This window comes from Mustelus asterias, chromosome 9 (assembly GCF_964213995.1).
Source record: "Mustelus asterias chromosome 9, sMusAst1.hap1.1, whole genome shotgun sequence".
Lineage (NCBI taxonomy): Eukaryota > Metazoa > Chordata > Chondrichthyes > Carcharhiniformes > Triakidae > Mustelus > Mustelus asterias.
In genome coordinates, this window is record NC_135809.1 from 12,813,584 (window position 1) to 12,838,059 (window position 24,476).

Below are 24,476 nucleotides of genomic sequence, written 5' to 3' on the forward strand. Positions count from 1 at the left end.
ACTGTTGCGTTTCTTTAAACGGTCTGCAGTGTGTGTCAAATTGTACAGAAGCGTTGCAATGTCTAATATAACCTAAAGGTCTGAAAATTGTCAGTGCTGTTAGCCAAGAAAGTATAGATGCATATTGCTTCTGACAGAAGTTCTATCCATGCAGTGGTAATATTTTCTTCACCTTCCAGCCACCACCCCCCCCCCCCCCCCCCCACCCCCACCACTCCCTTTTCCTGGGCTGGTGACTCATGCTGGAGTGAGATACCATACAAGAATGTAGGAACTTTCAGCCTCTCGAGCCTGTTCCATCATTCAAAATGTGGAGATGTTACCATCATTCAAAGCCAGAGGTACCAAAAAAAAATCACCAACTTTATATGAATGTTGCCAGAAATGCACAAGAGCGGGTAGTGATTTGATTTGATTTATTATTGTCACATGCATTGGGATACAGTGAAAAGTATTGTTTCTTGCGCAATATACAGACAAAAGAATGCCGTTCATAGAGTACATAGGGGAAAAGGAAAGGAGAGGGTGCAGAATGTAGTGTTACAGCCTTAGCGAGGGTGTAGAGAAAGATCAACTTAATACAAGGTAGATCCATTCAAAAATCTGATGGCAGCAGATAAGAAGCTGTTCTTGATTCGGTCGATACATGTTCTAAACTTTTGTATCTTTTTCCCGATGGAAGAAGGCGGTAGAGAGTGTGACAGGAGTGCGTGGGTGCCCTTGATTATGCTGGCTGCTTTTCAGAGGCAGCAGGAAGTGTAGATGGAGTCAATGGATGGGAGGCTGGTTTGAATGATGGACTGGGCTACGTTCACAGCCCTCTGTAGTTTCTTGCGGTCTTGGTCAGAGCAGGAGCGATATCAAGCTGTGATACACCCGGAAAGGATGTTTTCTACGGTGCATCTGTAAAAATTGATGAGTCGTACTGGGCATAATAACTGAAAATCCTTGTGCTTATAGTAGCTAAAAGACAAATTCCATGGAGTGTGGTACATAAATAATCAATACTGTATTTACATCATGTCTTTAGATGAATTATACTATTAAATAATAAAAAACATATCCAATAAAATAAGTTGCTCAGCCAGACAACAGCTTATATTTATTTAACACTTATGTAAATGTAGATGTAATAAATTGCTCCAGATATTTCACAGGAGCAATATAATACAAAGTTTGACAGTGAGCCACATAAGGAGATATTAAAGCAGGCGTCCAAAAACTTGGTCAAACAAATAGATGTTAGGGAGCATCCTAAAAGGAGGAAAGAGAAGTAGATGTTCGTAAGTTCATAAGATATAGCAGAATTAGGCCATTCGACCCATCTGGTCAGCTCCACCATTCGATCATGGCTGATATGCTCCTCATCCCCATTTTCCTGCCTTCTCCCCATAACCCTTCAACCCATTACCAATTAAAAATCTGTCTAACTCCTCCTTAAGTTTGCTCACTGTCCCAGCATCCACCACACCTTGGGATAGCGAATTCCACAGATTCACAACCCTTTGGGAGAAGTAGTTTCTCCTCAACTATGTTTTAAATTTTCTACCCCTTATCCTAAGACTATGACCTCTCATCCTAGAATGCCCCATAGGAGGAAGCATCCGCTCCATGTCTACCTTATCCATACCTTGTATACCTCAATTTGATCTCCCCTCATTCTTCTAAATTCCAGAGAGTATCGGCCTAAACTATTCAATCTTTCTTCATACGACAAACCCCACATCTCTGGAATCAATCTAGTGAACCTCCTCTGAACTGCCTCCAATGCCACTACATCTTTCCTCAAATAAGGGGACCAAAACTGTGCACAATACTCCAGGTGCGGCCTCACCAATGCCTTGTATAGTTGCAACAATACTTCCTTACCTTTATATTCTATTCCTTTAGCTATAAATGCCAACATTCCATTCACTTTCTTTATTAACTGCTGTACCTGCATGCTAGTTTTCTGTGACTCATGGGAGTCTAACGACATGTTGACTGTGCATTAGTTGTATTTAATTGTATGCGAATGGTGGACATTAACTGCTAATTGATTTGAGATCCTTACAAATACAAGTAGGCTAAAGCTGTGATTATTGGGTTAAGAAGTGTATGCTCGCAATGTCCAATTCTGTAAATAAATATGAAACTGTGTAAAGATTGTCTCCAGTTCCATGCTTCACCAACTGGAGTAGAAAAGTAGTGAGACAAAAAGATTTAGAGAAGGAATTCCAGGGTTGAGGTTGTGACAGCTGAAAGTATGCCCCCCAATGATGGAGCAATTCAAAACAGGGTTCTTCAGGAGGACAGAATTGGAGCACAGATACCTCAAAGGGTTATTGAACAGGGCGGGAGCCTTCCAAGACCAACAATGATGTTTCTTGAGCAAAATATGCGAGGGGACCAATACCATCGATTAGTTTGGTAAAGGATGTCTATGGCAGTTTGCCATTGTGGAAATTAAGTTACAACAAAGTAAAGTTTTTTTAAAAAGTTTATTTATTAGTCATAAGTAAGGCTTACATTAATACTGAAGCAATGAAGTTACTGTGAAATTATTTTATTATGATAATGTAAGTAGGCTTACATTAACACTGCAATGAAGTTACTGTGAAAATCCCCTAGTTGCCACACTCTGATGCCTGTTCAGGTACACTGAGGGAGAATTTAACACAGCCAATGCACCTAACCAGCATGTCTTTTGGACTGTGGGAGGAAACCGGAGCACCCAGAAGAAACCCATGCAGACACAGTGAGAACGTGCAGACTCCACACAGACAGTGACCCAAGCCGGGAATCGAACCGGGGACCCTGGCGCTGTGAAGCAGCTGTGCTAACCACTGTGCCACCCCACATGTTGACAGGGCTGAGTTTGCCATTGTCATTTTCGGTGCCTCAGTCGATGCTGGGTGTTCCATCCAGTCCAGTGTAATTACTTTTAGACTTCTTAGCGTTTAATACAACTGAGCTTGTCCACTTCAGTGTCGTACTGTGCACCTGGCACATTGGATGGCAAGTTCAGTGAATCAGATGGATTTTTCTGACAATTGTTAGACATTTAATTCTAGATTTTTATTAAATTTAAATTTTGCCCTCTGCCATGGTGAGATTCAAACCCGGGTCCGCAGGAGACTCCCTGGTTCTCTAGATTACTAGTTGTGTGACAACACTGCTGTACCAACACCTCCCACAGAGGTGGCATGGATATCTGGACAGAAACCCATTTTGGGGTCAAATCTGACATCAAGGGCGGAATTTTTCTGTCCCGCCCGCCATGGGAATCATAGCGGAGGCAGGGGGACAGACCACGCAAATGTCCGTTGACCACTGGTTATAGAATTATAGAATCCTACAGTGCAGAGAAGGCCATTTGGCCCATCAAGTCTGCATTGGCCACAATCCCACCCAGGCCCTATCCCCGTAATCCCACTTGCCTACCCTACAAATCCCCCTGACACTAAGGGGAAATTTAGCATGACCAATCAACCTAACCCGCGCATCTTTGGGCTGTGGGAGGAAACCGGAACACCCGGAGGAAACCCACGCAGACACGGGGAGAATGCGCAAACACCACACAGACAGTGACCCGAGGCCGGAATTGAACCCGGGTTCCTGGTGTTGTGAGGCAGCAGTGCTAACCACTGTGCCACCATGCCGTGAGATCTTCCGATCTTGGGACGAGTGCGGCCGGAAAATCCCGCCCCAGGCTTGTGAAGAATCTGTTTCGGAGTCAGTTTTCAGGCAGGGTTAGGGGACAGAATGTTTGTGCACTAAAACTGCCCTCATTTTGCCTCTGTGGCTTCCACAAAATGGTTACGACAGTGTTTAGCTTCAATCCCCTTCATTCCAAAAATAACCATGCTTTCACCTGTGGCAATTTAAGCAGAATTACAGCGGTTTCACAAAAATGAAATCGAGTGGTTTATCCCGGCTAGGACGCGACTTATTTTGCCAGCGAAATGGATGATTTTTTGCGTCATTCAATTAGCTGAAGATTACGCAATCCTCTAATCTATTCATCCTTTTAATAAGTGACCCACCTCAGTGCAAAGACGTCTCCATTATTAGATTCACGCTGCTATTTGAGCTGAAGAAAAGAACCAAGCCTTCAAACAAGCATTCAATCCAGCTCAGCAGTGCGTTATTAAATTTGTCCCCATGCTCCTAACACTGGCACCGATAAATATCAGTCATGGCCACGAAAAAGATGCTCCCAAACTGAGTGGAGTAAATTATATTTGTGACGGCATCATGCAAAACAGGGGCGGAAGGAAGATAAAAACAAGGGATATTTCAGTCAAAGCACAGAATCAAGCTGTGCCCATCATCCCTACCTGTTGTTTTTGAGTGAGCCGCAAAACACTTCGCCAGGATAATAACTATTCATAAGCCACGATTTCATTTGCAAGGCTGAAATAATGAACTCAGACCGCAGAAGAAACATTGGCCTAAAATGATTTTAACAGTTACGCAATAAAATGTTAAACGTTCCAGAGGCTTAAAAGCTCACACTTAATATATACAGGAAGCCTAAAAGCTTTGGTCAAATGGAGTCACTACTGTATTGTTTTGGATAATGGTACAGGGAGCATGTCAAAGTGCAGCCCAGTATCTGACTGGGTGGTGTCACGCAGGTTGCTTTACATTATGGGTTCTCACTTGGAGTCATTCAGGAGTGTAATGTATGTTCTTATTTATTTGACTCAAGCATTCAGCCTCTATAAAAATGGTGAATCCTCTTTTGTACGAGACAAAGTAACCTGACAGATGTCTTTAAGGTATGTCTTCAAGGGGTAGACAACCAGGGGAAATGTGTTCATATCTGTGGCACGGTCAGGGGTGGTGGGGGGTGGGGGGGGCGGTTGTGCTCAGCCTTTTGGCTAAGATCAAGTGTACCTTGCATTAAGTTGATCTTTCTCTACACCCTAGCTATGACTGTAACACTACATTCTTCACTCTCTCTTGTTTCCTTCTCGATGAACGGTATGCTTTGTCTGTACAGCGCGCAAGAAACAATACTTTTCACTGCATGTTAATCCATGTGACAATAATAAATCAAATCAAAAAATCAAACCAAAATCAAAAGTGTAGTTTTTCTGTCCTGCACTTGATAGAAGTCAATGAGGTTACACTGAGGCTTCATATGAAGCAATTGTTTAAAACGGCATCGAGGTCTTTTGGCTAAGATGCAAATGAGATCCAACGCTGGAAGGGGTGTAATGCCGGCTCCAATCAGCTTGGATCATGTAGATCAAGCCCAAGACAGGAAGAGAGTGGCCTGTCTTGTCAGCTTGGATCTGTAAAGTCTCGCTGGTAGAGACTTTGATTGGATATAACAAAAAAACATCAATATAAGATAGTCACTGTCATATAAACTCAGCAGGGAATTAATTCAGGAGAATCCTCTTCACTCAAAGATGATTCCCTTGGCAGCGAGTTCCCTTTGTTCAACTGACTACATAAGGACAGAAAATGCTGGAAAATCTCAGCGGGCCTGACAGCATTTGTGGGGAAAGAATAGAGCCAACGTTTCGAGTCTAGATGACCCTTTGACGAAAGGCTCTATTCTCTCCCCGCAACCTCCACCCCCGATTGCTGCTCTCCCCCCACCCCCTCCCCCGACCATGCCCGGGCCAGCCTCGACCCACCCCAGCCTGCCTCGATGTTTCCCCTCCCCCACTCTCAAATCTATTCCACCCCCCCCTCCCCCCCCCGCCATCTCGATGGCCAGCCCTCATCACTGGCCTCCCTCCCTTTGTCACTCAGCCTGACAGCAGAGTGGCAGCAGGACCACCCATTCCCCCCCCAGAGGCCCGGCTCCCCTCCCATCAGGTCCTACCCTCAATATGCACCTCCCCCCTTGGCACTGTCTGATTGCTCTATGACTCTATGACAGGTTTTACACTGGATAAGAGGGGATGGAGCAAAGCAGAAGATGAGAGGTGGGAACTAGAGATTGCAGCAAAAATGTGCAAGGCACAAGACAGAGGAGGTGTTAATGGCAGTATGAAGGACTAAATATGGTGCTGATGGTGGCATTAAGGTAAAATAGCAGAATGTGTTAATAGGAGACCAAAGATCAGTGTTCAGTGAAAGCAAAACTAAAGAACAAATGACAGGGTTGCTTTGGGACCAAACATTTGTTGAATAAAAAATTTCTGACCTGTCACAGCAGCAACATTACATCTGTAAGGAGCCACGGGCTTGATAAGCTATGGGGAGGCTGCAAGGCTGACTTTTACTGGGGAATGCAGAGAGAAGGAAAAGAGAGACGGATCATGGTGGGCAGGGATTGTTTGGGGGCAGGACTGCATCTGTGGGTGTGGGGGGAAAGAGAAGAACATGAGGTGTTATTTCTGGGGGCGGTGTGGAGAGTGGGATCATGAGTTGACAATGGACTAGGGGTAGATCATGGAATCATAGAATCCGACAGTGCAGAAGGAGGCCATTCGGCCCATCGAGTCTGAACCAACCACAATCCCACCCGGGCCCTATCCCCATAACCCCATGCATTTACCCGAGCTAGTCCCCCTGACATTAAGGGTCAATTTAGCATGGCCAATCCATCTAACTTGCACATCTTTTGGACTGTGGGAGGAAACCGGAGCACCTGGAGAAAACCCATGCAGACATGGGGAGAATGTACAAACTCCACATAGACAGTGACCCAAGCCGGGAATCGAACCTTGGTCCTCGGCGCTGTGAGGCAGCAGTGCTAACCACTGTGCCACCGTGCTGCCCAATCAGATCACAGGATGGTCACCTGATTGACTAGAAATAGGCACATCATTACAGGTTAGTTTGGGGAGGAGCAGGGCAAAAACATCAACTGGCCCACAAGCAGTGCTGCAAAAAACAATTAGCTGTTGGATCCTGCAGGTCTTGTCTCCATTCGGCTGTTGAGTTTTCTGGAACTTTCCTAAGTTCAAATTGGTTGCTCGCTTTCCTACATCACCCAGTAACAACACTTCAACAATACTTCATTGGTTCTAAATTGTTTTGGGACTTCCTAAGATTAATGATGATACTGTGCCTTAAAGGAATGTATTCCTATCATGGACCTGATTCTCCCAAAAAAATTCTATGTGCTAAATTGGCGCGAAAACTGGTGTAAATCAGGATTGTTTTTTCAGTGGGAGTTCAGACTTGAATCTCCCACACTCTGCACTGCAGAGGGCACAATCGTAAATCTCATTTAAAAGCATACGCAGTGGCCCCGATCTGTCAGATCGCAGTTCACTGGCCAGCCCAGGACCTCACAGTGCCGTTCCCCCCGCCACGGCCCAATTGTGGCCCAATCGCGGCTTTAACAAGCAATAAGGGCCATACCTGACCCCCCCATCCCAGAGTGCCCCGATCTCCAACTCCAACCACCGCTGCCACCCCCCCCCCCCGCCCAACAGCAGTAGTGATCCCCCCAATCCCCCCACCCCGGCAGACCCCCTCCACCCCAGGAGGGAGACGCCCCTGCTGACCCCCCCACCCCAGGAGTGAGACTCACCACCACAGGAGGCAGACACCCCTCCCCCCACTGAACACCCTCCCCGGGAGGCAGAACCCCCCCAACAGACACCCCTCCAGCCCGCCCCGATCGCTGACCTCCATCCAGCCCTGACCACTCCAAATGCACAATGGCAGTGGGACCCCCACCCCCACCGATTGCCCCCGAGGTCCCACCCACAATAGGTCCACCCCTTGGACCTACCCCCCTAGGCCCTACCCCCTAAGCCCTGCTCCCTTGGCACTGTCTGATGCCCGGTAGGTAGTGCCAAGGTGCCCCCTGGGCATGGGCACTTTGCCTTTTGGGCAGTGCCCATGCCCAGGGGACACTACCCCCCTGCCGCTCAACCCCCTGGGTGACCCCGATTGCCCTCCTTCACTCCGGTGGGGTCTCCCGCTAGTTTCCCGCAAGTGGGGAGCTACAGTAAACCCCCGCTGGAGTGAAATACTCCTGGCGAGGTGAGAGATTCTATCGGGCATGGAGAATACAGTCCCGGACCCAATAATGACATTTAAAATACATTAAAAACAGATTTAAATGGCTTACCTCTCTTCCCGCCGGTTTCCAGCGTGAATCCCGCGAAATGGCCAACATGTGATTCTCCCATCCTGAAACGCCAAAAAACGTGGGTGTCGGGATGGAAGAATCAGGCCCCATATTTCTAGTGAGGGGTATGTTTAAAATTCAGCTGTTTCACACTGTGCTGAGTTGGCAGGGCGCCAGACAGCGCACATGCTGAGAATACAGGCTAATGATTATTTTTAGATAGGGATGTGTTTGTTTTAATTTGAGTTAATGCATTTTTGTTCATTTGGCTTTTCCCCTGGGGTTTCAGAATAGGATTTTGAACAGTTTTGACTGACAGTGCTTAAGGGGAGGAGCTCAGTTTACCGGGAAAAGCAAGCAGTTACTGCTGGGTTCTGAAAGAAGAACGAGGTGTCTCTCTCACTCTCTCTCCCTCTAGAGGCTGCTGTTTGGGAGCTGTTAAGAGAAATAGGCCTCTGTCTTTCACTCCAAAGGTGTTCTGGGGGATTGAGGACTAGCAGTACAGCTTATGTCTATAAAAGGAATATTGCTTAAATTGGAACTGATCGAGATAGATTAACAGTTAGGAATTATATCTTGTCATGTTTAAGTATTTCAATTGGTAAAAGTTAAGCTAATTCATTTGTTATAGTTAAACTGTATTTTCAAATAAAGTTTGTTTTGATAAAAGCTTCCTGTTGCGTCAATAGAATCCCAGATAGAGTGAAGCACCTTATCCCACCACTAATGCCAAAATAGAAAAACGTTGGGGTCCAGTCAGGCTTCAATGCATGCTTTGGGGTTTCCGATCCATACCTTAGATTGTAAGCGTGCTTTATGGGGAAAGCTTTATTAGCTTTATGCCAAAAGAATCCTAAATGCCAAACGAGTGTGAAAACAGGAGGGAATCGCGCTGTATTTTTGGGCGAGTTAAAAATTGAATCTTACCTCACTTTGAAGAAAAAATGAAGCAGGATCTGTTTTCCGCCAACAGAGAAAGGGTGAGGCCGAGGCCAGCTGAAAGCCGGCAGAGTGCAGCAGAGGGCACCATTGCGCACGCTCAGATCTCTCTGTTTTGTGCAATAGCACAGAACAGAGAGATCTGTCAGGCACCATCCCCCAGCTATCACAGAGCTCTATGGCTGATCCCTGCCCCCCGCATGGAACGATCACCCATCCCTCACCCTTCCTGTACAGACCGATCGATCGCCCACCCACTCCCATCCCACACGGACTGGCTGATTCTGGTTGTAGAGTGCGCAGCATCTTTGTCCCGATCCCAGCTGCAGAGCTTGCAGCGTCCCCCTGATCACAGTTGCAAAGCGTGCAGCATTTCACCCCACCCCCCCCCACCCCATTATTGGCCTGCCCCTTCCCATTTGGCCTCACCCCCTTGGTGCCTGGTGGGTACTGCTGGTATGCCAGGTTGGCAGTGCCAGGGTGCCTAGTAGGCAGTGCCAGGGTGACACTGCCAAAGAGGCACTCCCCCATCCCCCCGACCTCCCAACAGGGCCTCAGTGCCCTCCAGTCCTACTGGCGAGGCCACCATGACAGGTCCCCATTGATGGGGAGCATAGGTTATCCTCGCTGATGAGGATCTTCACCACAAAGGCAGTAAAGCCCAGACGATTGCTTCCCAGCATCACTAATAATACTTAAATCACATTTAAATGTGATTTAAATATTATAATCAGCCTGGTGCCCTTTTCAGGTGTGAGGTGATATCGCTGGATATCCGGTGCCAGTAAGAGGCGAGAAATCGGGCGTGAACCTGATATTTTGTCTCTCTCACGATCTTACCGACTCGCCCCCGCCCATCGACCGGTGGGGCTAAATGGTGAGGTCACCCCTTATTAATACAATGTCTACCTTTTATTGTTCCATCGTAAATTCAAAATAGATGTGCTGATTCCAACAGAAATATATATTTTGATTTGGGAAGAAGTCCCAAAGAGGCTCATTCTAAAATGTTTGTATCGATTTGGTAGCCGAGACCACAAAATGATAAATGATTGAAGAAGAATTGTGCATCATGCCATATTTATGGAGCGTCAGTGTGCATTAACTTGTTCAGAGATTTACACCGTTTGGAACAGAGAGATTTATTTATATTTTCTCTCTTCATTCCCCACCGTAAGCATTTCTTGAGGCTCCGATGTGGCAAAATCAACACTGACAAAAAATTGACATTTAACAAAAGAAAACAATCCAGCTTCAAAGCACAGGAGCCAGTAAGGCCTGGTCGTCATATTCAACAGTAACAATGAAGAGAACCACTGGAGTAGCAGGAATTGTATCCCTGATTTTTTTGGGGGTTCCTGGCAGGTGGGTTTAATTCGAAACCCAGAGAGCTGGCCTTAAGGAGTGTGGTGAGATCAGCCCTTTCCATCACAATAGGGTCAGCCCTCCAAGCCTTTGTCAACCACGATGCCCTAATTAAACTGAAAAAACAACCTTCAGCCCTGAATTGGCCCATGTCCCTCTCTTCTCTCCCTATTCATGTACCCATCCAGAAGTCTCTTAAATGTTGCTAATGTGCCTGCTTCCACCACCTGCTCTGGCAGCGCGTACCCGTGCCCTGTGTAATTGACACTTCCACCCTGGGAAAAAGCCTCTGACCATCTACCCTGTCTATGCCTCTCATAATTTTGCAGACGTCCATTTGGTCTACTCTCAGCCTCCGCCAAAAATGGCCAAGGTGAGATTTTCTTGAACCCTCGGTAAAGGTGGCAGTCTGAGTGTGTAGGCCGTTGGTGAGGGCCAGCAGGCACTTGGTCAACTGCCATGTCTGATGGCCCATACAGGGGTCCACTCTTTCCTTGGATGTAATCGTCAGCCCAAAGGCCTGAGACAGCATGGCATTCACATTGGAGAGTGACTCCTCCAATCTCTCAAATAGTTTGCACTCATTCTGGAAAGAATTCAAAAATGTGCGGGTGAGGTGGATTGGCCATGGTAAATTGCTCCTCAGTGCCAGGGGGACTAGCAGGGTAAATATGTAGGGTTACGGGGATAGGGCCTGGGTGGGTTTGTTGTTGTTGTCGGTGCAGGTATAATGGGCCGAATGGCCTCCTTCTGCTCTGTAGAGATTCGATGATCCTATGACAGAACCTCACATCTTTTCTGCTGCTGCTCCTCAGTTGTCCTTTTTGTCACCCTCCCCCACCCCCAACCCCCCCAACCCCCGCAACCCCCGAAGCTCAACACCTGTGTCCAGCTGAGCAAAGCTTGGAGGGTGCTGTGTTCTCTGATGGGGACTTTCCGCTTTCTCCAACAACTGCTCCTGCTCACTTCTGATGCTTGACTCATCCATGCAACAACCTAATTACCGGTCTTGTTGGCCTCACCGAGGCATGTGTACCCGCGCTGGTGAAGGGGGCACGTGTTGCATGATGGTGTGCCCTCAGAGTGAGTGACCTCCTCAGAGCGAGTGACCTCCAATGAGGAGCCTTTGTCCTCTCACATCACCTTCCAATGGATGCTTGAGGGACCTGTGGGAGATGAAATATAAATTAAAACTTACAAGTTGAGAGGACTCTAAGTCATCTTTATGCACAGTATCATTTCTCATTGCCTGCTGACATCAAGTCAACATAAGTGAGTGCTGCGTGCCATGTAATATTTCATTGTCAAATTTAATACATTACAGATTTAATATGGTTTATTAACAGAGAAATAGGGGCGAACCTGCTCTGGATGATAATGCATTAGGGGACCTGCAGCAGAGGTTGCAGCGAAGGAGGGAGCACGGCATTGGAGAAGGAGGGCACCATCCTTTGAAGGCAAGGTTGCTAGCAGAACCGCCATCTCTCCATCTCCAATGGCCGGCCATGCTGAGGCCTGGCGTACCTCCAACACCACCTCCTCAGCGGCTGGCATAGTAAAGGTGACTGGAGGACCACTTCCACTTCTCTACCTCTCCCTGGTGTCCTACGAGGAGAGAAAGATGAGAGAGTGATGAGCGGCAAAATGTTTGAGAGAATGGAAGGACAAGATTTGTGAAGGAATAAGTGTGACATTGCAACAAGATGAGGGTGACTATTGGTGGTATCTGGTCAGATTGAGATGTATGGAGGTGTCTCGAAAGAGCTGAGAGAGTGCACCTGAAAGGTATGCTGGTCTGAGGAGTGATATGCCGGAGAAGACTGGGGAAGGCAAAATGCACTTGAATGTGCCATGTCAATTATCTTTCCTGCCCTGATTAGATCATTGAACCTCATGGGCACTGTATCCAGAAACTTGGCACTACACCCCTGCTGCTGACCTCCTCAGCCGCTGCCTATCGCACCTGCATCTTTTCTGAGGATTCCTTCTTCCTCCCCTGAATGGGAACAGAATTGCCCCGTGGACATGCTACCTGCCGTATCGGCTGCAAGGCTAAACCTTGGCACTGGCTGACCCCATCGAGTCTCCATTTCTGCATCTTTTAGTGTCCATTTACACATATGTGCCATCCTTCAAGTCTGTTCCTCGCAGGCTGGAAGACCTGGGAATTAAGATAAATGCAGTGGCTGGGTTAAAAGAAAAGACTGACAATACTCACTCCTGGAGTACCCACCACATCCCTCCACTCCCATTCCACTGCCAGCAGGTCTGAAAATTAACATTTAACCCCAGGAGTCCGAGTGTGAGCACAGGCACATATTAGCAAACTGTTTTATTGTGGCATAGCATGTGTGGCATTCTGGCATGGTACTTTCAAAGGAACAAAGCATGTAAAGTGTGCATGTTCTACAATTAAACACATAAGGGTAGAAATTTGCATTAGGAGATAAATGAAGATTTGCATTTTTAGCTGTTGAATTTCAAACGGAGTTTACAATTTAAGAAAAGGTCAGAAGTAAACTTGGGAAAGAGTATAACATTATATTTTACCCAAGAGTGGAGGGGGGGGGGGGGGGGGGCAATAGAGAACATGAAATATTTTGAAGACAGTTCGGTTCAGAAAAATGTTGCAAATAATGTTTTTAAAGATGAAAGAGAAAAAAACATATTTAAGAAAAGGTTGGGAGCAGTGCAAGAGGAGAGGCAATGTAAACCCCTGGAGAGTGCTCTGTGTTGGAATGGATCTGTAATGCAATGCAGTGAAGCAGTCTTCAGCCACCCAGAAAAGTGCCCGTTGTTTTCAGAAAGCAGAGTTTTGCTCTAAAGCTTTCAGAATTCTTCACAGCGAGGTGAATGAGAGGGAGAGAGAAGCCATGTGACATGACTTCCCCATAGCAACAGTGGTAATATTACTGGAATTTCTTTTATAAATGACATATCTATGAGGACTCTTGCCCAAAGGGGTATTTGTTTACTTGTGAGTTTACCCAAATATGAACTGTTTGGGGAAATGTTCTGTAAGACTAATTTTTAACTGTGTAAATGTAATTGTGTGTTTTCTTTTCTTAATAAAGGTTTCAATTTACTATTTAAAAATATCTTGAAGTGTTATTGGAAGTTGACCTGAGCACAGTTATCATCTTGTAGTAAATTACAACTGGAAATTGCTATGATAGCTTGCCATGTTTCCCTTTGGGTTTTGGTTATCACACCAGATTATAACAATGCACAGACACAATCTCTCAACTGTTTTGCATATGGCTTACACAATAAAATAGCTTTGTGTGTGGCACAACTTGTTGTTAAATTCTTTACTACTGAGGGGTATCTTCAAGAACTCACTCCACAGACAAACATCAGGGAACACAGGTATTTATTGCTGTATTACTCGCTCCACATTTCAAACGACAACTGCCCTTTCAAGGTGGTTCCCAGGTAGATCACCGCAAACCCAGGGTCACCCGATCTGTTCCCTTAAAGGGCCTATGCCCTAATATACATAACACTTTTCAAGAACAAACCTGGCTTTATCCTATGCAGCCACTAAAAACACCATGCATGCTACATCCTAATAAATTCACACAACTGGAATGTGGTGGGGTCAGGGGTGACATAGCAAATGTAGACTAATCTCAAGTGGGTGGACTGTCCTGTTGTGCTTGCAAACCCTAACATCTGCATCTATGTTGTGAGCGGGTCTGGATAGGAGACCTCCCAACTTGAAGCCTTCCACCACCGTGGCCAGTCCCTCAGCAAGAGGGCATTCAACTTTAAAAGGGAGCCAATATTTAAAGTTCAAGCAATGGCACTGAGGCACACAAAACCTTTTCCCATCGATGATTGTCAGAAAACAGCCAAGTTTCGCTGCCTAGCATTCCATGGGACTTGGAAATTCAACTTAAAGAAGATGTTGAAATGAAACACAGACCCAATGAAGTGATGCCTTGAACATATTGGCCTAGAGATGGCAGAGGCAATAAGGCCATAAAATGACGTGCATCTATCCAAGAGTTAAATGTCTCATTAATTGAAATCTATGAGTATTGAAAGCTATGACCAAAGTGTAGAACTATAAATAATACTCAGACACTTACGAGCTCTGGGTTCCATTGTGTTTGGGTGGATACCCACATTCCTTAGAAATGCTAATCCCAAAAACTGTTTCATGACAGTCACCAATCTGATGAAGCTGATAAACTGGAATCTTCCAGATTGAAACACTTTCATCTGGTAACAATCTGTGCACAAACCCAGTATGGAATTGTGGCAAGATTTAAGAAGGTACAATTAAAAGCAGGAGGGATTTGCAGCAATCATTGTGATGGGTGAGATTTTTGCATGATAAGAATCATGTGTTTAGGGGGGCCAGGGGATGTGCTGTTTGCAAGGGAATTGTGGGCAGTGTTGATTTGGCATGTCTGCTACAACTCTCACCAACCTTTACAGATGCACCATAGAAAGCATCCTTTCCGGATATATCACAGCTTGGTATGGCTCCTGCTCTGACCGAGACTGCAATAAATTACAAAGGGTCACGAACGAAGCCCAGTCTATCACTTAAACCATCCTCCCATCCATTGAATCTACCTACACTTCCTGCTGCCTCGGAAAAGCATCCAGCATAATCAAGGACCCCAAGCACCCGAGACATACTTGCTTCCACCTTCTTCCATCGGGAAAAAGATACAAAAGTCTGAGATCACGTACCAACCGACTCAAGAACAGCTTCTTCCCTGCCTTTGAATGGACCTACCTGCATTAAGTTGATCTTTCTCTATACCCTAGCTATGGCTGTAACACTTCATTCTGCACTCTCTCGTTTCCTTCTCTTTGAATAGTATGCTTTGTCTGTATAGTGCGCAAGAAACAATAATTTTCACTGTTTACTAATACATGTGACAATAATAAATCAAATCAAATTTTAAAAAACAGAGGAACGTACTGTTCTGAGTGATTGACAGAGTGACTGCAGTTCAGGAGTTACAGGAACAATGTTTGTAAGTATTGATTTAACTTAAAGGGAGCAGTGGACTGATGCATGAGCAGCAGCAGGACAATTAACTGTTTAAATAATTCCGGGACGTTCTATACAGTGAACCTTGACCATTTCCTCCATCAGTTAGGACACTAGAATGAAGAGTTTAAAGCGAAAAGTGCCAGTTCACATACTCACACTGTTATCAAAGTATAAGCACCGGAAATCTGTTTCCAGATTAGTGGAAGGGGTAGAGGCAATTTGGCCCAAGTTGCTTGAACAAACCGTGGGCGGCACGGTAGCACAGTGGTTAGCACTGCTGCTTCACAGCTCCAGGGACCCGGGTTCGATTCCCGGCTTGGGTCACTGTCTGTGTGGCGTTTGCACATTCTCCTCGTGTCTGCGTGGGTTTCCTCCGGGTGCTCCGGTTTCCTCCCACAGTCCAAAGATGTGCAGGTTAGGTTGATTAGCCATGCTAAAAATTGCCCTTAGTGTCCTGAGATGCGTAGGTTAGAGGGATTAGTGGGTAAATCTGTAGGGATATGGGGGTAGGGCCTGGTTGGGATTGAGGTCGGTGCAGACTCGATGGGCTGAATGGCCTCTTTCTGTACCGTAGGGTTTCTATGGTTTCAAACTTTGTACCATACGGCGGACGGAGGGAAGGGGAGTGTGCAGAGAGGAAATCTCATCCTTCTTCAGTGACAAGCTGCAGCCCTTTAAGAATTGCATCACTTGCTGGACTTCCCTCCCCACTACCCATCAATCACACTGATCCTCAGTCCATTGCTTTTCCAGGAGGGTTTCATTATGGCAGGCGGGGGGCAGAGGGGTGGGGGAGCGGGGGGAGCGCTTCACCGGCAATGGATGCAGATATCCATCCTGGTCTCCAAATAACCATCTTTCTTCAGATTTTTAAGAAGACCCGACCTCTCCAATCTATCCACTTTCCTTATTCCTGGAATCATTCTGGTGAATCTCCTCTGTACTCTCTCCAAAGCCTTCCTCACGTAGGGGACCCAGAACTGGATGTGGGTGTCTTCAATAACTTTTGATCATCTATTTAATGTACTTCACATCATCACCGATACTCCTCGGGTGGAATTTTCCCATCTCACCTACCACAGGAATCTTAGTGGGCGGTGGGGTGGGGTGGCGGGGGGGGGGGGGGGGGGGGGGGAGTGGATCATGCAAAGGTGCGTTGACCTCGGGTGGGATTTCCAGTCTTGGGGTGAGGGGTGGGGAATGCCAGCAATCCGGCAGTTGCAGGGAAAGCCAGTGATCGGCAAGCTGGCGATGGGGGGGGGCCAGTACACATGCGCCAATCTCCACACTGTCAGGTCAGTGCATGCACAGTGGTCCGCTCAGCGCTATGTTGCCAGCCTCTCGGGCGGGAATAGGCCCTATCCCCTACTTACCAGGGGGAATCCCGCTAGGGCACTCTGCAATGCTCAAAGTGTCAGAGATTCATTCTAGTAAGTACTCCCAAAACACAGGCAAGAAATACTCCCGTTTTCCTGCCCATTTTGCATTTAATTTTGTTCTGGGAGAATTCCAGCCAACAACTGCCACCCTTAAACATCAGAGGGTAGAGTTTCCACCTTAAGTGCGATTGGTGATTCTGGCATTTATTGCACCCAAAATTGTGCTTGTTTTGAAAAATGTTTCTTCATACAATTAAGGTTGTCAAATTGGCAAAGTTTGATGAAAACATCTGAAAATGGGTTTATTGTAAAATTATTGTTAAATCCCGGTGACAATCCAGTGTCACTGAGTAAACCAATTTAAAATGACTGAAAGTGGCTTTTAACAAACAGATGAAATTTTCCTCGCGTTATATTGGGGCAGAGCTTCTTATCACATCAAAACAAAAATTATGTTGGAAAGTTTTAAAAATGTATCTTTTGGGGGTTAATTTTTTAAGACCTCCCTTGAGGCCACAATTGTGGAAACTTCCAATGGCGATGACTTCACTCTGAGGGTGTGGTCAGATCTGTAGGCGTGGCCTGCTTCCTGCGCACTCTTCTCAAATCTAGCGTCAATGAATGCAGGAAGTGGAGACATCCTGATTCCAACTGGGGGCACGATCTTTCCTGCCGTTCACGCCACGCTCCTGCTGCAGTGAGGTCGGAGAATCTGGCGGCCAGCCAAATCTCCGTTCACTGCGGCGGGATGGGAAAATCCCGCTGGCGTGAACGGTGGTAAGATTCTGGCCTTCGTCTTCAAATTTCGTCATATTTTGCAGTGCTTGGCCGGAATTCTCCCAAAACAAAACTAAGTGCAAAATGGGCGGGAAAACGGGAATATTTCTTGCCTGTGTTTTGGGAGAACTTACCAGAATGAATCTCCGATACTCTGAGCATTGCAGAGTGTCCGAGCGGGATTCCCTCTGGTAAGTAGGGCCTATTCCTGCCTGAGAGGCCTGCAACATTGCGCTGAGTGGGCCACTGCGCATGCACGGATCTGTCAGTATGAAGATTGGCACATGTGTACTGGCCCCCATTGCCAGTTTGCCGATCGCTGGCTTTCCCTGCAACCCCTACAAAAGGGTTTAAAAAGAAAGGGCGGCATGGAGAAGTTGGGCCGAAGGGCCTGTTTCCAAGCTGTAAACCTCTATGACTCTATAACCCCTGGATTGCTGGCATTCCCTCCCCTCTCCCCCAGTCACTGGCCTACCAGATCTCCCTGGGCCAGCCCCGATCTCCCCGCCCTTGCTGGTGTCTCCTGGCCCACCGCACTGCCCGAGCAGCGTAGCGGGCTGGGAGAATGCATGCCGTTATGTTGATTTCAGTTGAATTGCACCAAAGTAACATAATGGAGCAGAAACTCCGAGCCGAGATGTGGGGCTGACATTGATCTCAACGGGGAGGATTCTGTGGAGGTTAATTAGTAAGATGGAAGTATCCAGTAGACCCAGGCACGGTATTCCCCAAGGAAACCAGTGCACCAGATGGTTGAGAAACAAGCAGATAAGTCACCAAGTATGATGACCTTCAAGCCCTTCAGCAATAACTTCAAAGCAATTAACAACTGTTCAGGAAAGACACACGATCAAAATGAAACTGTCAACAGCAACAATTGCTGATCTGCAGGCTGTCTGAAGGGATGGTCCTATCACATGCTCGACAAGGATTAGGTGACTGGCGAACTGTGAATCCTGCTGGAAACTACCCACCAAAATCAGAAAGCTGACAGGAGCTGTAGACCCTTGAAATTAAATGTTATCCTTTGATCCTCCTATTGAGGTGAGAAAATCCTCAGTTAAATGAACAGAATCAAAGCACCGTAAAACTAAAAGAGTTTGCACTGAACAGGCAGACATTAGCAATGTACGCAATGTAACGTGGGCTTCCTCCGGGTGCTCCGGTTTCCTCCCACAGTCCAAAGATGTGTGGGTTGTATGGATTGGCCATGTTAAATTGATCCGAGTGTCAGGGGGATTAGCTAAGGTAAATGCTTGAGGTTATGGGGATAGGGCCTGGGTGGGATTGTGGTCGGTGCAGACTCGATGGGCCGAATGGCCTGTAGTATTCTATGAATCCCTCCCTGTCAGTGCCTCAATGATCTCACCAACATTCAGCATAGTTTTTAAAATTGATCATCAGGATGTAGGTTGGCTATTGTGTTACTAAGGATATCTGAATAGTTTGAAGCTTTTTCCCAGGATGGAAGAGTCAATTACTAGGGGGCATAGGTTTAAGGTGCGAGGGGCAAAGTTTAAAGGAGATGTACGAGGCAAGTTTTTTACACAGAGGGTGTTGGGTGCCTGGAACTCGCTGCTGGGAGAGGTAGTGGAAGCAGATATGATAATGACTTTTAAGGGGCGTTTTAACAAATACATGAATAGGATGGAAATAGAGGGATATGGTCCCGGGAAGGGTAGGGGGTTTTAGTTCAGTCGGGCAGCATGGTCGGTGCAGGCTTGGAGGGCCGAAGGGCCTGTTCCTGTGCTGTAATTTTCTTTGCTCTTTGTAACAGCCAGTGTTCAGTAAAGTTCGGGGAATAATACTAAGAGGACGATCACAGTGGAAAAAGGATTTGCATCTTTCTTTATTCATGATGTGGAAATGCCGGCGTTGGACTGGGGTGGGCACTGTAAGAAGTCTCACAACACCAGGTTAAACTCTATTTGGAATCACGAGCTTTCGGAGGGCTGCTCCTTCCTCTGGTGAGTGGAGAGTTGGGTTCACAAATACTGGCATATATAGACAGAGATGCGATTGCAAGATAATGGTTGGAATGTGTTATTCATTCATGGTATCTGGGTGTCGCTGGCTAGGCCATTCCTAATTGTCCTTGAGAAGAGCGCGGGGAAGCTGCCTTCTTGAACTACTGCAGTCCACGCATTAGTGTAGAGCCAAGATGAGCCAAGTTCTCCCCCATTGGGCCTTCTCTTGCTCATTCCTCATGACAGGCAAACTACCCTTGAGGCTGTGAGTGGAGCTGGCATTGAAGGGCCAACTTAGTGTGCACCTGGCCACATTATATGGATTGCAAGGGGTGGCGATGGCCTAGCGATATTATCATGAGGCTATTAATCCAGACACTCAGCTAATGTTCGGGAGACCCGAGTTCGAATCCCGTCATGGCAAATGGTGGAATTTGAATTCCATTAAAATAATCTGGAATTAAGAATCTACCGATGACCATGAAACCATTATCGATTGTCAGAAAAACCCATCTGGTTCACTAATGTCCTTTAGGGAAGGAAATCTGCCATCCTTACCTGGTCTGGTCTACATGTGACACCAGAGCCACAGCAATGAGGTTGGTTCTCAACTCTCTGACAACTAGGAGTGGGCAATAAATGCTGGCCCAGCCAGCGACGCCCATGTCCCATGAAAGAATAATGATTAACATTCAAATTCAGTTGTATTTTGGGGGCAGAAAAGATGATGGTAAATGACCTGGAACTGATGGGGAACAGATATTGTATCATTGAATGAGAAGCACAATTTAGGTCTCCCTCGAGTTATGAGACTAACTGCATTATCGACAATATAAAATGTACTGCTGGCAAGTTGGAAGTCCAGGAATCTAAGCAAAGAATCATGAACATACTACTGTTAGGATATGAGATCAGAAGCCCTAAGAAGTTAGTCAGACTAGAATAGACCCCAACTATTTGTTATCTTGCCATTAATGTGAGTATATGCTGTTTCACTCCAGGCACAATTCTACTAACGCTTTTATCAAAACAAACTTTATTTGACAACACAGTTTAACTATATAACCCATCAAGTCTGCACCAACTCTCTGACAAGAGTAACTTAGGGGTGGTACAGTGGCAAGCACTGCTGCCTCACAGCGCCAGGGACCTGGGTTCGAATCCCGGCTTGGGTCGCTGTCTGTGTGGAGTTTGCACATTCTCCCCATGTCTGCGTGGGTTTCCTCCAGGTGCTCCAGTTTCCTCCCACAGAACAAAGATGTGCGGGTTAGGTGCGTTGGCCAAGCTAAATTGCCCCTAAGTATCCCGGGATGCGTGGATTAGTGGGGTAAATAAGTGGGATTATGGGGATAGGGCCTGGATGGGATTGTGGTCGGTGTAGACTCGATGGGCTGAATGGCCTCCTTCTGCACTGTAGGGATTCTATGTTTCAATATTACATCTGCAAAATTGGCAGGAAAACTGAAATCTCAACTGCATCATCTGCACTTGGGCGGCACGGTGTCACAGTGGTTGGCACTGCTGTCTCACAGCGCTGGGGATCCAGGTTCAATTCCGGCCTCAGGTCACTGTCTGTGTGGAGTTTGCATGTTCTCCCCGTGCCTGCGTGGGTTTCCTCCGGGTGCTTCGGTTTCCTCCCACAGTCCAAAGATGCGCAGGTTAGGTGGATTGGCCATGATAAATTGCCCCTCAGTGTCAGGGGATTAGTTAGGGTAAATGCATGGAGTTATAGGGATAGGCTCTGGATGGGATAGTAGTCGGTGCAGACTTGATGGGCCGAATGGCCTCCTTCTGCACTATAGGATTCTAGGATCAATTGCAGCACAAACCAGGCAGCTTGTGTGGACATTTTCAAAGGTGAAACTTTTTATGGGCTCTTCACAAGATTCCTTTTATTGATGTGTCAGTTCAAATTTTAATCAGGCTGCATTGGAGTCAGTGTAACCCCCTCCCCCCCATGTCCATAGCAACACTGCGTTTATATTTGCTCCAGTGCCCTGTCACTGCACCAGGGCAATCAGCTGATGTAACTTCTCTGGAAAATGATCTCGCATTGTGTGTAATTACCACGCAAGGTCATTCAGAAATAAAGTGATGTCGGGTGGGACAATATTCAACTCCTGGTCTGTGGGACACATGATGTGGAGATGCTGGCGTTGGACTGGGGTAAACACAGTAAGAAGTCTCACAGCACCAGGTTAAAGTCCAACAGGTTTATTTGGTAGCAAAATCCACTAGCTTTCGGAACAGGCTGTCCCTTCGTCAGGTAAGTGGGAGTTCTATTCACAAACAGGGCATACATAGACACAAACTCAATTTACAAAATAATGGAATGCGAGTCTTTACAGGTAATCAAGTCTTAAAGGTACAGACAATGTGAGTGGAGAGAGGGTTAAGCACAGGTTAAAGAGGCGTGTATTGTCTCCAGCCAGGACAGTTAGTGAGATTTTGCAAGCCCAGGCAAGTCGTGGGGATTACAGATAATGTGACATGAACCCAAGATCCCGGTTGAGGCCGTCCTCACGTGTGCGGAACTTGGCTATCAGTCTCTGCTCAGCGACTCTGCGCTGTTGTGTGTCATGAAGGTGCTTAACCTGTGCTTACCCTCTCTCCTTGCATTCCAACCATTATTTTGTAAATTGAGTTTGTGTCTTTATATGCCCTGCTTGTGAACAGAACTCCCACTCACCTGATGAAGGGGCAGCGCTCCAAAAGCTAGTGGCTTGTGCTACCAAATAAACCTGTTGGACCTTAACCTGGTGTTGTGAGACTTCTTACTGTGGGACGCAATCAGAATGTTTGAAGTTCTTGCATGTCTGAAACGCGGGCTCGCTCCTAGAGTGCTGAGCTGCTGCGTGGTTGGAGAATGCAGCTCTGCTGATTGAGTGATTAAACAACGCTCTGGCTGCGCTCCCAAGTGAGGAAGAGTGATAATTACACAGACAGCTGAGACAAAGGATGTCTCTCCCCACCCCCACCCCCCTCCACCCTCCCCCTTACTCGGAGCTCTGTTCAAGAGTGGAAACATCAGACAGGTGATGTAGCCTGGCGCTGCACTGGGACCTTTTCTTCATCACTGCCCCCCTCCCCCCGCCCCCCTCCGTCACCCCACGGGGAGCTGATCACGTTTCATCTGCAGTGATAAAGTAATTGCCAGCAGGCACAAGTGAAATGTGTGTCCTTTCTCCCCGTGGAAAGGTGGGATGAGGGGTGGGGTGGGGGAAGCTTGTCACTGATGATCTGAGAAATGTATTCATAAAACACTGTCAAACACAGCGAAGAGAAACATACCAAAGTGAGTTTGTGAAGGGAACTCGGGGCCCAGTTTCCTGTTTCTGTGCCTGTATTTCCCTGGACGCAGCAATACAAGGAAAAAAAGGCAATTCATACAATCATAGAATCCCTACAGTGCAGAAGGAGGCCATTCAGCCCATCGAGCCTGGACCAACCACAATCCCACCCAGCCCCGAATCCCGTAACTCCACACATTTACCCTGCTAATCTCCTCTGTCACTAAGGAGCAATTTAGCATAGCCAATCAACCTAACCCACACATCTTTGGAGTGTGGGAGGAAACCGGAGCACCCGAAGGAAACCCACGCAGACACGGGGAGAATGTGCAAACTTCACATAGACAGTGACCCAAGCCGGGAATCGAACCGAGGTCCCTGGAGCTGAGAGTCAGCAGTGCTAACCACTGTGCCACCAGGGAAGGGAGTGAGCACCGTTTTCTGATGCTGGACATTCAGGCAGCTTCAATGAAGATCGATTTTCCTGCATCACTGTTTGATTTGATTTTGATTTGATTTACTATTGTCACATGTATTAACATACAGTGAAAAGTATCGTTTCTTGCGCGCTATACAGACAAAGCTTACTGTACATACAGCAGGAAAGGAGAGGGTGCAGAATGTAGTGTTACAGTCATAGCTAGAGTGTAGAGAAAGATCAACTTAATGCAAGGCAAGTCCATTCAAAAGTCTGATGGCAGCAGGGAAGAAGCTGTTCTTGAGTCGGTTGTTACGTGACCTCAGACTTTTGTATCTTTTTCCTGATGGAAGAAGGTGGAAGAGAGAATGTCCAGGGTGCGTGGGGTCCTTAATTATGCTGGCTACTTTGCCGAGGCAGCGGGAAGTGTAGACAGAATCAATGGATGGGAGGCTGGTTTGCGTGATGGATTGGGCTTCATTCATGACCTTTCATAGTTTCTTGCGGCCTTGGGCAGAGCAGGAGCCATACCAAGCTGTGATACAACCAGAAAGAATGCTTTTTATGGTGCATCCGTAAAAGTTGGTGAGAGCGGTAGCTGATGTGCCAAATTTCCTTAGTCACAGGAGCAGGTGAGGCTCCTCTATCTCTGCATATCCCAGCAAATAGGAACAAGTTGAGAAATAATTGTGAGAGGACGGCAGCACAACATTGTCCCTCTTCTCCTAAACTGGGTGGCATCAACGTAGAAATCTCTCATATTTAGAGGAGGAATGTACTTTTGAGTTTATTCAGGTTTAAAGTTTCATCTGTTCCAGAAATGTGAGGTTCTTTCAAAAGGTTGAAGAGAAAAACAATGGCCTTACCAAATTAGATCATCATGGGCTGTAGAAATGCAGGAAAAGGCCATTCGGCCCTTCCAGGCTTGTTCTGCCATTCGATAATACCATTGCTTAATCTGTATCTTACCTCCAGTGGTTGAGGAGTCTGGGTCTATACTCGATGGAGTTTAGAAGGATGAGGGGGGATCTAATTGAAACTTACAGATTACTGAGAGGCCTAGGTAGAATGGACATGGAGAGGATGTTTCCACTTGTGGGAGAGACTAGAACTCAAGGGCACAACCTCAGAGTGAGGGACGCTCCTTTAAAACTGAGATGAGGAGGAATGTCTTCAGCCAGAGGGTGGCGAATCTGTGGAACTCATTGCCATAGAGGGCTACGGAGGCCAGGTCATTGAGTGTCTTTAAGATAGAGATAGATATGTTCTTGATGAATAAGGGGATCAAGAGT